At 32.4% G+C, this 8,431-nt stretch overlaps 1 long non-coding RNA gene across 1 annotated transcript; it reads right to left on the bottom strand.

The window, feature by feature from the left end:
* Positions 1 to 3,788: 3,788 nt before the first annotated feature.
* On the bottom strand, positions 3,789 to 7,980 carry LOC107855704. The gene is made up of 5 exons (XR_001670344.2): positions 7,347 to 7,980; positions 6,100 to 7,257; positions 5,800 to 5,881; positions 4,252 to 4,302; positions 3,789 to 4,163 (listed from the first exon to the last, which is right to left on the bottom strand). It is a non-coding gene; the product is annotated as an uncharacterized LOC107855704 (long non-coding RNA).
* Positions 7,981 to 8,431: the final 451 nt, after the last annotated feature.

An 8,431-nucleotide genomic window follows, 5' to 3' on the forward strand; every position in this document is an offset into this window, starting at 1 on the left:
ACAAAATAAAAAAAGAATTTTCTATTAATTAATCTATTCTACATGTGACAAAGACGTTTTTGAGTTAGATACCAAAGAATTGCAATGATTTATTGCGAGGAATCATCTATCATAATGAAATCAATTTTGACTGCCCGGTACTCCTTTAGGCTACTATTTTAATAAAATTATTAATTTCAAATGTTAATATTTTTTACATGTTATTCTTGTGTCAAATAGATATTGACGTGTCACACTTTTGATTTACACATATACAAATTATTTTATGACTTTTATCATTATTATTTATTAATTTAACTATTCTACATAATTTATCAATATTTATTAAGTCTTTTTCGTAATATGCACACTCACATTTTTTAAATATATTATTTTTGTTTTTATTTATTATTATTATTACTATTATTATTATTGACAATCTTTATAATAATTTTACGTAGCATTCATAGGGACATCCTATTTTATTACATTTATTGAACTAACAGCTACGTTTATTTAATTTTTCTTTCTTGTATTTAATTTCTAGCCATTTTTATTTCAATTGATATCAATTTTAGTTAAAATTGAATATCAATTAGGTACCTATTTAAATCGCAATTTAGGACCTATTTTTAAATACCTTAATCTCAGTCGTTGATCAAAGTTGATCCAACGACTGAGATCAACTCAATCTAATTCTTTTAAGCCAATACCCTAAGCCAAATCCATTTTCAACAAAAATAGCCACCGACCTTTCTCTCTCTATCTCCCTCTCCTCTCTATCTCTTCTCTCTAAAAGCAGTCATATCACCGCCGCCAACCGCCGTCAAAGCCGGCCACTTCCCCTTCCTCTCCAGTCGCGAACCACCGTCGCCGTCATGAACCCCAACAGCCATGGCCGCCGCTCTCTTCTCTCTCTCCGGCGAACCAATCGCCGCCGCCGAACAACCAACAACGCGAAACCATCGCCGACCAGGGACCAGTCCCGTTGCACCGCCTTTACCACCGCCACCAAATCCCTCGGCTCTCCATCGCCAGCCGCCACAACAACCAGCCGCCCCTACGTTCTCCTTTCAAGCCACCAGCCGCCGGCATAAGCTCGAACCAGAGCCGCCCCCAGCGAAACTGCAGCTGCCGCTTCCGTCCCCCCTTCCCCGTACATTCTCGCAACACCGGAAGATAATGGGTTCTCAAGAACCCATCCCCAGATTTAATTCCGTTTTTAATTTTTTATGCTTATGTCTCAAATCATTTCTACCCTTTGGTTTGGTTGCCGAGGTTGATAATATTGTGTTGAAATTTGTTAAAATTTTTAACATTTTGGTGACTTACGTGTGTCTGAAATATGTGAAAATTACTTCAAATTCATGGTCTTCCTATGCTAACTTTTACACATACATTTGTAGGATTATTTTGTTTGATTGCACTTAGCATGATTCATGTCAAAATGCTGCACCCCTGTTCTCTCTCCCTTTAGATATGTCATATTTTGCCCTTTTTAAATTTAACTAGTTACTCGCTTGTCCATGGAGAATCCAACGGGTAATGAATTGTGATATTTAAACATTTATGGTAAATAGTTGTGTGATTAAGCTGTATTGATTAACTTACTCACTTTTTGAATAATGTGATAGTCTCGTTACTATTTATTTATGGTGAAAATTTTCAAGATCACGTGGGATCTCTCTTGGGTATTTGAAGAATCGCCGGAAAGTTCATGGAGGAGGGCTGCACTTTTTCTTTCTTTGTTCATTTATTAATTTTCGATTCATAGTGTTGTAATAACTTTGTATAAACGTTATTATTATTGTATAATTATTGGGGACTGCATAGGGCGTAGACTTACGTGCTCTATGAATAGTATAGATAGACACAACTTAGGTTTTCTGTTTGTTACGTGCTACGTGAATTATTTAGGCACACAATCTTGGAACTTATTAACATATGAATCGTTTAAGCAGTCAATTTAAGGTTTATTAATTTATCCGCTTAGAATTCTTAATTTTAGGATTTAATTGAATCCGGCTTCATAAATTAGATTGACATTAAGCTTATCAATATATTTTGTATGTTGACATATTGAATTAGATTTAACCATGTTAATATATTTTTAGCATATCAACGCATTAAAGTGACTTTAAGCATGCCATTATATGTTGTAGCATATTAATACAAAATAAGGCATGTCAATGTTTTAGAGTTCGTTAACATAAAACTCCTGCATATTAATATATATTTTAGCATGTTAAACAGTAGGTTTAAACAATTTTCAGCATGTTAGACATTGGGCTTAAGTAATCTTAATATGTCGTCGTATAATTTAGCATGTTAACACGAGTCTAAGCATGTTAGTACTCTTGAGCATGTTAACAATTAATTTTCTGCATGTTAATACATTTCAGCATGCCAAAATAGTAGAGTTCATGCATGTTAGCATGTCAATATTAAATTTTTAGCATGTTAAAACTGTGTTTCTGTATAAAACCACTAATGTCCAGCATGTTTAAGCATTCTCAGCATGTTAAATTATAGATTAAGTATGTTATTGTTTCTTTTCAACACATTAATGCAATTTCAGTATGTTAACATGAAATTATTGCGCATTAGCATATTTTTCAGCATGTTAGAACTAATTTTAAGCATTGTTAGCATGTTCGACATAAATTTCCGCATGATAGTATATGTTCATTATTTTTTCACTTGTCTCACAATAAATTAATGGGTATCATTTCCTCACGTATTTACCTTATTTCGACATGTTTGTTTGCTAATCTTGTTTGAAATAATTGGACAATTATTTCTCATCAATAACAATTACTTCTCGCATAGATACCATATCTATAGGCTTAACTATCTTTTTCACAATAAATTCTATCACGTTAGCTTTGACCACATTGTTATAAATGTTTTGACAGGTGCTTTTCAATGAATAATTGTGTGATCCCATAGATATCATGCCCATAGGTTGATTAAACAAAATAAGTAATTATTTTTCTTTACATTAATCAACTTTAATTAACCAAGAGGCTAACTTGGGACAACTATGTGCTACGTGATGCCCTGCTTGTTATGCGCTTCGAGTCCTAGGCAATATAGCTTTATTTTGTCTAGACCACAAAAATCAAAATAGCAAAATCTAATGCCTCTTGGACTGTAGGTACTCTGAAGATGTTAGTTTTATATTTGTCCTAGAACGCCTTTTGATTTGACATCCAGCCTAGGTGAGGCGGGACGCGTAGTCATTCGGAAGTGATGATTTCCAACAGACATTAAAGGTAAGACATATGACTTGTCTAAGAGTTTGGCCAATGGGTTGGATGATTATTAAACAAGTTGGGGTTCTGATCCGAATGTTACCAAAAATTTTCCTTCTTTTGAATTATTCTTTCCCTTACATTTACTTTGCATGTTTATTTATTCTAAAATTTATATAAATACACAACTTATGTTTTCAATATTACAAAAAATCCCAATTCTCTAAACATATTACAAAAATCCCATATATACACAGAATGCTATGTATATATCGGCTATGTTATGTATATTAATAGGGAGAGAGAGTAAAGTAATTAAAAAAGTGAGAGAGAGAGTATAATTACTTTTAAAAAGTTGGTATTTATATTTTTTATACTTATTTATTTGGGGTAGTTAGTTACATAAGCAGTCCCCTTTGTTATAATTTATATCACTTCTCTCTCATCGTTTGTCTTATTTACAGGTTTTAGTGACTTTTACCACTTAGATAATTAATAATTAGAAATGATGAAATAACATGTGTTTTTATTACTTTATCACTTAGTTAACAATTAAGTTAAAAATAAGCGATTTTTATTTGATCACATAGAATTCCCACGTAAAATACGAATTCGATCGGAAAACCACCTTTGTGAACCTCAAAAGATGCCTAACACCTTTTTTTTGAGGTAATCTGAACCCTTATCCGAATTTCTGGTGAATTAGGATAAAAAACAAAATAGGTTTGTAGTAGCCTAGATCGGTGCCCTAACACACCTTAATTCGTTAGGTGATGACTCTTCACACTCCTCCTTTAAATAGTCCCAAAAAGAGTTTGTCACGTCGAATCTCACTTTTTGCGAGAAAAATGGGGCGCGGCAGTTCTTTTTCTTTTTCATCTCTAGTTCTTTAGGTGTCAATTGCTTTCTTTCTGATGCTATTGCCGCCTCCTATCAAATACTCTAAAATCAAGCTCAATAGAAAAAATCACAATGTGCATACATCACAAAATAAGTATCAAAAAATTGAAAATTTTACCTATGATTTACAATTTTTCATTGTCTTGCGTAATTTACCTTCCAACTCAACCTACCATGAATTTTAATAAACAATAAAATAAGCACAAAGGCATCAAATTTTTGAATACAAAGTTGGTGAATATACCAGAAAGTTAACCATAATTTATAACTTACTGGTTATTAAAGGACAATCAAGAAAACAACTTGAAAAGGAACAAATATTCGAAAGTAAGATTTTAGCTACATTAATTCTTCTAATATTAAATATAAACATATAGTTTCATCTCTAAGATCTGTAACTTCCATTAGCTCATTTGAAGTGCTTCTATGTCTATACACACATACATACGAATTCATTAGATTATCACTAGTAGATGAATTTGACTCCAACTCACTATCAATCAGAAACGGTCTCTAACAATAGAGAAGAGTGGTCCGCGGCTTAAGTTCAACAAATTCAAAAACTAAGTTATACACCTACATGCATATAATATATACACAACCATATGCGCGGGCATATGTGTGTGTATAATTTGGGGTAAGAGGTCACTTTTTTTCATATGAAGTCATTTGTTTCGTTGATAGCATCCCATGGATTGAGAAAATGAAAAGTTCAAACTGCTAAGAAATATAAATGAACTCCATACAAAGAATAAACTGAAGATATAGAAAGATGATTAAAACTATATGACTATCTTGACAATTTACAGAAATTTGGGGTAAATGATCACTTCTTTAATTTATTTTGATAAGAAGAATGTAAAAGTTCTACATTTCAAAGTATACTATTGCTTCAGAAAATTTTGGTCATCAGAGAAAGTTTACAATGTTCTCGGACAAACCATCAGAAACTATGCCATTTTGATTGAAAAAAAAAATGATTTGCAGCTTCGGCTATTATTTTTTAGCAATTATTTTTACTTTCTTGCTGACAGAGTGTGCTTTGGAACAAGAAATACTGTCATTCTTGGTTGAGGAGTGTGATGGGTCATCTGTCGAGTTTTTCTGAAACGACCTAGATTTAATGTTTCTAAAAGAAGAGTTATCTTTTGATCCAACCCTGCACCATTCCTGATTGTTTATACTTACACAATATTGGGCCGCAAGTAGATAACTTTACGAAAGATGAAGTAATATCGGCCTACACAAGGAACTAGGATTTATTTAATTGGTGATTTTATTATTGTGGTAGTTAAGTCTTAAGAGCATAGTTTACGAAACCTCTCTCTTTAAGTGTTCTAGGACTTTCATCACTGGACTATCAAGTCCATAGAGTATAAGAGCATGTGAAATTAACCCAGAAAAGAGCAACCATTCTTTTGCACCTACTTTGTCCCAATTATATTTTATTCTAACAATAGGTTGTTAGTAAGTCGATGCTATAAATAAAAACAATGTAAAAATATAAAATTATTGATAAATAGGTCCAGCCTATTGCAGGATATGCTTCAACTTTTACTATGTATAGTGATCAGTAGAAAATAATTTTTTTCAGAAGTCTTGTAAATGTTACTGTATATAGCTGTGTCAAAGATAACCCTGAGAAAGGTGATAGAAAAGATAATACCAAAAGAAACTCCATTTTCACGCTTGTCTTGGACCCGACGTGCCATTTTGGACTGATCGGGTTCATGCGGCGCACGACATCACTGAGAAATGGTACAAAAAGGAACTTCATTTCTTGGCTAGAGGACCACATTCAATAAGTAGAGATTAAAGTATGAAGTCCTCCTGTTAATTTCATCTTGGAGAAGGAACAAAAGAAGATCCAGATTTCTGTTTTATATTAAATAAAAAGGGTGAAAGTACTACATCTTTCTCAAAATAAGGTTGAAAGTACTTATTAAGTTGTAGATACAATATTTACCTTTGATTTTTTCAAAAGGTTCTGCAAAATCGCGTCTTGAAGGGACTCAGATACTTCTTTTTTTCAAAAGTGAGCAGCTCAGACTGGTCTTCTTCTTCGCTTCCAAAATTTGTATCGATACTGCTGTAGAAATCATACTTAGAGGGTGCGGTTCACACAAGAAAAGATAGCACCATCAGATAGTAAAACTAATCTGTAAGAGAGGTGAGGCATTGTGTCGTTCAATTAGTGATATTACTAATTAAAAATGTGATCACGCAGGATGTAATATCAAATATTGCTCCAGAGAATTCAAAGCAAAAGGAATATGATAAGCTATACTATAGTAATTAACAAATATAAGGTTATTATAATTTTTTGGTTTTTGATTTGTAACGACTTTGGGATTCGATTAATTCGAATTCGAATTCACGTCGAGAAAATCTACTTTAGAGATAAAAACTCTCGTTAGTCCTTTTTGAGATTTTTACCTGTTCGTCATTAGTCTCGACTTGTACGATCTCACCAGGTCTTTTGTCAAAGAATCCATTGAATTGCCTATGAACCTTTCTCTAACTTCATGTTCTTTCAAAAATATGGTTGGAATTTAGTGTCAAAAGACTTCAATGGATATAAAAGTTTATAACTGGAATAACTACTAACTAATCTGTTCCTCCTTTTTCAGTTTTAAAAGAGCCCCTTAGCACTTGCCTTTTTTAGTTTCAAAAGAGAGCCTTAGCACTTGCCTCAGACGACTTGTCGATGCTCATCATCTATAAGCGTTGTGTAACTTAGAACAATGTCACAACATTTCACCCTAGCAACAACATACGGAGTGTAATCCAACAAATGGGGTCTTGAAATGGTAGTGTAACCTAGAACAATATCACAGCATCTAACATCAGAATAAAAGTTAGCTCTATATAAAATAAGACAAGAATGTTTAACTACTATTAAAAATTTAGATAGGAAGAAGGTCCATTTAGCTGGTTGACAGTCAGTGTTAGCACATTAATCAATAACATACATACCTTGTCTTTTGATTTTGATTCAAGTTCTATCCGTTCTCTTTTTTCAGACATTGCTTGAGAAATGATAGAAATCATATTGACCATACATAAGAAAGATTACATGACAACCTGAGTCAAGTTTCATCTGTTCTATCTTTTCAGATATTCCCTAAAAGAGAAGAAAAACCATATTGACCATACATAAGAAAAGATTATATGACAATTCAATTGATCAATGAACTAGTGAGCAAGTCTAACCTTTTTCGCGGCTTCCTCTTGGAGCTTCGATAGCTTCGATCTAGTGACTTTAAGATTTGCAATAGTGTGATAGAGATATTCCTTAAATCTCTTTCGCAGGCATTCCTCAGAAGTAAATTGAGATACCCAGGAGTGCAACCTGACATTCATCGCTTTCTTCCGCTCTTGTTGGCATACCGATCTCTTTCTTTCTTCTATTTGATGTCTCGCATCTCAAAATTTTTTATCTTTATCCCAAATTACGTTATAATCAACGCTGAGTCGGACCACACAAAATATATATAGAGAAATATAAAATATAGAATAAACAAAAAAATAATTTTGACTTCTTCATCAACTAACTCACCATTTTTCAAAAAATATACTTGTATCAAAAGTTCTATATGCTAAAACCTCCATTAATCAACCAAAAAAAGAGCCAATCAAATTAAGTAACATGAGAGAACAAGTAATATTGTTGCTACGCAAATTTAGAGAATTAATATATATACCCGAATTAACAGACTCGACATATCTTTTTTTGCCAATAACCTACAAAGAAGAAGCTCTCACAATATCTTATTTGCGAAAATAAAGCTAATTCATGCTATACTTAAAACCTTCGAAGAAGATGTTATAAAAAAACAACTTAGAGTAGTTCAATAAAATACTCCTAAAAGGGAGAGACAACCGAAGATGGAGGGTTTTGTTTATATAGAAGTGTCCATCTATTTTTTTTATTTTAAATAAGCAAAATTTTTGAAAAAGTGACGAACTTTGGTAAAAATAGAATATTTGTCTCACAAACCAAATAGGAGACAAAGCTGGAAAAAGTCAAGTAGAAAAAAATTTCAGCTGAAATAATTACTTTTTAAAATATTTAATTAAAAAAAAATGGTGAATAAATGATTTAGTCTAAAACAAAATATTTTAATAAAGAAAAAAAAAGTACAAATGACATTTACAATGACCTTCGCACATTTAATATAATAGAGATTTCTACTATTCGATTTCATATTGTTAGGCATGTGCCTTGCACGGACGCCTCACAACTAATTTAGATGATAAGAAGTTGATCTATGTCTATATTGGTAAATTAATGTGAA

Source organism: Capsicum annuum, chromosome 1, assembly GCF_002878395.1.
Source record: "Capsicum annuum cultivar UCD-10X-F1 chromosome 1, UCD10Xv1.1, whole genome shotgun sequence".
Classification (NCBI taxonomy): Eukaryota; Viridiplantae; Streptophyta; class Magnoliopsida; order Solanales; family Solanaceae; genus Capsicum; species Capsicum annuum.